This window comes from Nuphar pumila, chromosome 12 (genome assembly GCF_984573655.1).
Source record: "Nuphar pumila chromosome 12, dmNupPumi1.hap1.1, whole genome shotgun sequence".
NCBI classification, from domain to species: Eukaryota; Viridiplantae; Streptophyta; class Magnoliopsida; order Nymphaeales; family Nymphaeaceae; genus Nuphar; species Nuphar pumila.
Window position 1 is genome coordinate 21,640,429 of NC_143260.1, and position 7,302 is coordinate 21,647,730.

Below are 7,302 nucleotides of genomic sequence, written 5' to 3' on the forward strand. Positions count from 1 at the left end.
AAACTCAAATGTGTTGAATACCCAACTACCTGTTGACAACAATATTTAAAAAGGCTGCAACCGTATAGATAAGGCTTGGACCCAATCCAAATCAAAGCGGATATGAGTATGAATATGCTTGCTTTCTTGTTTTTGTTTTGTTTTAATTTGAACCTAGCAAAGTTGGCATTGTAAGCGATAAAATCTCTTCATTCTTGCGCCTAAATGATACAATATGTTCTTTTCAAGACAAGCTATTTTAAGTTCACTATGAGTGTGATGTGATCCCTGTAGCCAATTGAATTTGGCTTCTAGAAATATGATCCCTTTCTCAATTGGTACAAAATGGTTCAAGTAAAGATTTTGACTCGAAGAAGGCGTGATTCGGATTCGACTCAAATGTTTAATGTTTTAAAATACTCACAAGAAAAATCATTATCTAAATATACAAACTATGTCACAACCATTAGTGGACTCGAAGAAGGCGTGATTCGGATTCGACTCAAATGTTTAATGTTTTAATCAATAAAAATATTTTGAATATTTTTAACATTAAAATGGTTTTTCTTTAAATTAATTTAAAACTTAATAAAATATTATTTAAATATTTAAATAATATTGTATGTGTTGGTGCTCGTGTTGGCATGTCTGAGTGTGTCAACTTGTTTCACCAGGGACACACAACCAAAATCGTCTGCGGACTTAGGTTTGCTTTGTAAAGTTTTTAAGTTCATTTTGTTGTAATTTAGGTGTTCTTATACTTTAGCAGATATTTTAATTCACTTTTTCATACATTACAAAACATTGATAATGATTTACAACTTTATAAAAGACGGTCACAAAACAAGTGTTTAAAATGATTTACAATTACAAAGCATTATTTACAACATTTAAAATGTTTTACAACTTTACAATAGATTGTTTACAATATTTACTAACTAATATTTACAAATACAAAAAACTCGATAACAGAAGTCACAGTTGTAGATGTCGAAGGTGTGCTCATAGCTACTCCTTGACCTTATCCATGTTAGTCATAAGGTCAACTTGATCTCGTATAATAGCCTACTTTGATTGAAATTGTTTCTTCAACATAAAAATTTCACCTTGTGCAAGACCCAACTCGTCATCTGCTCCACTTGGATTCCTATGCTGTGAACTTTTTTTCTCAAGTTGCTCCTCCTCCTCAATGCCTTGTGCATGTTGGGATTTAATAACTACATTCTCGTCATATTAGATACCTACCATAAATGACAAGTTGATGTCTTTATCTCCCTTCACACCAGTCTTTAATTTCAACTTAAAAAAGGTTTAGAATTTGGTTGTTTTAAATTAACCAGGCTATGTTTTTTACTGAAACTAGGTCCCTTATAAGTCTGAGAGGGTCATGCCCAGCCCTGTAAGGTGCCATGAGCCTACGTGGTGGTCTGAAGAGTTTAAGGGTGGCCAATGGCTTTTATGGATCAGGGTTAAATCATATTCTCATCCAAACCCTAGTATTTGGATTCAATATTGATTTGGACATCATTTATAGATATGCATCTTTATTTTGAGTGTTGGATCTAAAATTGATGTTTGATATCTGAATCCAATCCAACTTGAATTAGATTCGGTCAAGAGTTTTGAATCTGGATCACATGAATTGGATCTTGGAGGGATGCCACTTAGGAGGGGGGCACTCTACCTTATAGAGTTTTCATTAAAGAGTAACTCTAGTTAAATCATAGGGATTATAAAAAGGGTGGGATGTCACCCTAGTGGACTCCATATGTAATTAAAGAAATAAAAAATAATTATAAAAAAAATCTAAGAGACCTATTGTTTTAAAAAGATTGTTTGAAAAATAATTTTATGAAGGTTTTAAGACTCATCAATGGAGTCTTCTAGTTGGGATGCCCTCTAGTGGGGTCCACCTAAGTTTGTTAGAGACATATTCTATCTCTAGGGTTTGGAAAAACCCTAATAGGGAAGGGACACCTCTCTTATGGACTTATTTAAGTCACCTCTTTTAGTTGAGGTGCATCTCTTTTTTCTTCTTCCTCACATCTCTTTCTTCCTCCCAACCTTTGTTATGTTTCAAACCTTCATTAGAGACCTTCAACTGCCTTGGTGAAGGTTTAAATCAGTTCAAAATGAGGTGCATATAGAGGAAAAAGTGGCAGTATCATTGCGAAAAACATGTTTTTTGTATAAAATTTGTACTTACATGGTGTTTGATTTTGGGATGCATTAACATACTCTCTTTTTTGTCCAGAACTTGGATATACATGTGATTTATGCCTATAACATCTATGGCTATTGGACTTACAAGAAAAAGTTTTTTGAAAACCCCAAGATGGTGTTTTGGTGAATCGATTTTGAGAAATTTTTTTTTAAAGAAAACTAGTTTTAGAAAGACAAAATCGGTTTTTGTAAAATAGTTCTTTTGTTTGATTCAGATTGTTGTGAACATGTTAACATATTATATCATGTTAGAAAAAAGAATATTGATGTTGTCATGTTTACAATAATCTATAATATTATATTTTAATTTATTCATCTTGTGATTAGTGTTAAATATCAATTAAAAATTATATTCATGTTATTTTATAATTTATCAATGATATTTATGAATTTAAATGATGGGTAAGTATGAAAGAGGGCTAAATATTATTATAAATTTACTGTATTTATGTTAGAACATTATCCATGGAGTTGAATCATGTTTTAATGCTATGTTTAACCTATGGGTTATGTTTTTATCAAGAGTTCTGATAAACTTGTATTGTTGTTTCTGTTTATGACCCGATTAGTTTTCAAAATAAATCTTTTTCTTATGGAATACAGATAAAAATAAATAAATAAAAATACTGTGATGTTTTATACATCCAAGGCTTCATTATAACGTGTTGTTTTATTTGATTTGGATCTATTTTGAGGAGAAACACCCGTTGTAACAGAGCACAACTTTTTTGCTCTAGTTACAGGGCTATTTTGACCAATTGTTTTGAAAATCCTAAAAACATATTTAAAACATATCAGATAAAATCATGAAAAAATTGTGATATATCTAACATATAGTAGAAGTTGTAAAAAGGATTTTGCAAAAAAAGTGAGAAAAAAATCCATGAAAAATCCCCAAATTAGAAATTTTTCTATAGATTGCAGAAACTTGTCAGTCATTTTTTCAGAACTGTTTGCGATTAAAAAAATTTTATAATTTCTATATAACTGAATTTTGAGATTTGTTTCTTGGGTTGTTTTCCCAACGCATTAGGGCATACTCAGTAAAAAGATGAATATTGAATCTATTTTTTGTTATTTCTCGTTGATTTTATAAAAACAGGCAAATAGAGGTCTGAATTTACCTCAATTGTTTATGCTTATGCCTAAGTCTTTTTCAATTCATAATTCATATTTAACAATACATGAAGTATGAATTGTGATATTTGATGCAGGTAAACTGATTGTATAACAAGCCTAATAAAGTAATAAAATTGGCAATGTCTGAATGTATTTGTGTAATATATAATTGCATAAAAAATTATAATTGTTATGTCTGCGATTAAATATATACACAAATTGATATATGATATGCATGTTTGATAGCATGATTTGAAATTTCATATGTGCATACATAAAGTTTATTGTGAACATTTGCCATGATTGAATTGTGCATACATAAATGTGAATAATTAATCTACTTTGATTGTGTAAATGCATAGTGATTACATTATTGTAAAATTTTATGACAGAGATTAATCGAAAGGATTCATAAAGTGACATGTGAACTCCAAACGTGGTTGCATCTTTGTATTGACACGATTAACAAAAGAGTTACTTAAGAAATTAAAATAAAATTAATTATCTTGTAACTTATTAAAAGAGTAATCATGGTACTGATGGTTCTTTGGAGACATTGCTTTAGCACAAAGGTTTCTTTAACCCTTATCCACAAAACTCGTAACCTTGAAAACTATCATGATTTATCTACGATGAGGTAGGTAAGACTCATGAGAAAATTTTGATATATCAGGTTGCAAGAGGTTGTGAACTCTCTCTAAAAATTATATTTTCTTCTCCAGAGTAATCACAGTTGGGGCGTCACGTAGGTTAATAAGCTACAATTGCCTGAATATACAAATCTAGGTCCTACCTCCATAATGGGAGTGTTTGTATTGTACTCACAGATAGGTCAAGTAAAAACAAGATTGTGAAATGCATGTAGATAGAATATTACATGCATTATATAATCTTGAAAATGATAATTAAAAATAAGAACTTACTCATGCATGAAGGACTTGCATCACTGAAATGGTAAGTTCATATATCTTGTATATATTCATGCATGTGCATAATTTATTGTATTATTATAAATTTTAGCTTAAATGAGTGTGCATTGAATTGACTTGCTATTTTGTTGTTAGAATGATTTTATGATTATTGTATGCTAAGATATGTGTTGTATGGTTGAGTGTGAGACTGTGTTTGAATGTTTTTTGATATCATGTATTTATTGCAAGTATGTTATTTTCTACCAGCCTTTCATGAGTCTGACCCATTTTATGCGGTTTTATATAAATTATGATATGCAACTGCAAAGCGAATGCAAAATGTTTAGGCAATGTTGAGAGTCAGTATTTTCCTTTTTCAGAGATAGTTTTGAAAAAATAATTAATGTTATCAAATTACTCCTATATATATTTTAAATTATTGAGACTAAATTAAATCTTAATGTTATTCATAGTTTAATTCATTTATGATTACTTATTGTATTGTAACACTCCCAAAATGTTTAACCCAAAGAAAAATATTGTTTTAAAAAGAAAAAAAATCTCTAAAATTTTAGGGTTGAAATTTTGGGGCGTTAAAAGTAATGTTTGAGTATAATGAAGGAATAAATACCTCTAATAACATGAACATGTCAGACATGTTGATTCTTCCACATCTCACGCTACTCAAACTTTCATATAAGTGTACAAGTGAGATTGTTTTTTATGCATATTCATCGACACGATCCAAGTCTTGCAACAATTGAATATATGAGGTGTGAATCATCTTTTCACAAATATCGATAAATACAAGTATTAAAAAAGTAGAGCAAGAATGTTCTCACCTCCTTGTTCACCCTACCACCGGCCTTTCCTCCAATATATGGTAACTTCTTCTTCATTCTTCACACCTGTTGGGGTCATAGTGGTTCCTCAACCATGATAGTTCAACCTTTCTCCATCGATCATACTCTCATTTATCTGTAGATACACACCACACGTGTTTGAAATCTTCTCACCAATGTACAATCACTAGCTCCCCGTGATACTTAAATCTAATGATTTATGACACATCCTCCAATGTGATGGTCATCTCAATATCTTCAAACTGAAATGTGTTGGTTACTAGATTCTAAAACTGCATAATGGCCTCCAAGAGATTGTGACTACTGTTTCATAGTGTGATCTCCAAGAATTTTTAAAAACGTATTCATTCCTACTAAGCCTTCATTTCTTCTCTTAGTAGGTTGAACCACTCACGTGATTGAAACCAGTAGAACCAGTGTATATAGCTTGTCGAGTCTTCTGAATTTTGTTCTTATAGTCACAATTAATTTTGATGAAACTTGTCAAATTAATCATTCAATCACACACAAACAATTGTAACATTTATATAGGACAATTTAATTATTAATTAAATGCAAAATTGCCAATGATTATAAATATCTTACAATAAAATAACAAATGAACAAAGTACCTATCCATGAGCACCAAAACTTCATTCTCACTGTGACCCTCCTCTTCGGAGCATCGAACCTTGTTCTCCACTGCTTCTAATCTTATGCACTCTCCACCACAACTTCAACCTTTGGCTACACATCTGATTTACCCAAAGGACCCCCACTCACCTCCATATTACAAACACCTTTTGCATTAGCCTCATCCTCAGAGTTCACATACTTTCCTTACTGAGGTACCGTCTTCATCTCGCTCCTGCCACTACAAGTGGATGCATCCCAATATTCGTTTATTCATAAATTGAAGTTAGCAACAACATCAAAGACATCCAATGATGAACCTCCTTCACCTCTGAGTCCCCTCCCCTTCCTTAAATGCTTTATTATAGATGGGAGGCATGACTCTGATCACTAACCCTTCAACAACTTGTTTACATTCTTCCTTATATTTGGGCCACACTCTCATCGTTACGCTATTAGTAACTGCGAGTTGAATTATAGAAGTCAAGTTATTTGGTTATCAATGTTGCATTTTTGTAAAAATTTTTGGACACCTAAGCATTTGGCCATGGAGAAGGCTCCCTCTCTATCTAGTTATTAAGTCTACTACATACTTCATAATACCAAGTATCACCCAGTTTGTACTTTTTCTTCCTTCCTTTCTTTTTTTGTTGTGTTAGAACACTAGCAGACATTGCGCCTATGGCCCCCTTTGAGTCAGTATTCTTAGTTGTCATATTAACTATCAAAATTTCTTACCAGAAAAACTCATCATTAATGCAATAACACTGATGAATCGTTGCCCTCGAATCATCGTTGATGAATCACCATAAATTATTATCGGAGGAAAGCACGTTTGGGACCACAAAAAACCTTAGTTTATATGAAAATGGTTCTAGGGTGTGATGATCAATTTCTTAAATAGAGAAGGGTGCATTTAAAGCTCGTATGAAACTCCGCAAACAAGGAAAACATTCACAAGCTATTCATCTTTAATAAATTTAATGTATTGGAAAATGTGCAAATTCTTGAAGATATACACTTCAAGAGCATATTTGCAATGTCATTATTTGCGAAGTTAGTATAATTTGTGAAGTTCTTTTTGTGAACCTCAAGGAAATTCATAACATATTATTTGCGTTGATCCTCAATTTTTGTGGATCTCCTTGAGTTGCAAACTACACAAAAATATTTCACAAAATTTGCATATACATGAAGTTCGCAAAACTAAATTTGTGAACTTCCTATAAATGAAATTACCACCAAGTTTGTAAATATTTCACATGAGATTCACACATTTTAGGAAGCTCCTCGTATTTTTGTGATTGTCCTAACTAGCAATAAATGTGATGCTTCAATAGTAAAAAAGCTCATAATATTTTTGCCTATTTGACCCTACCATACTTCCCAAAGCTTATATGTCTGTCCCACAACCCTTGGTTGTGTGTCATGCCTTAATAAAGTCTAAATTCTAGAGGAACATGATCTGCATTACTATGGAGCCAAATGTTGAAGACGTGAATCTCAGTTTCATGGTCTAAGCAATTGATGAAGTCTCATTTCTTCCAAACCCAAATCTAAGATTCATCTTGCAGTAGGACCCACCCCTGAGGTGC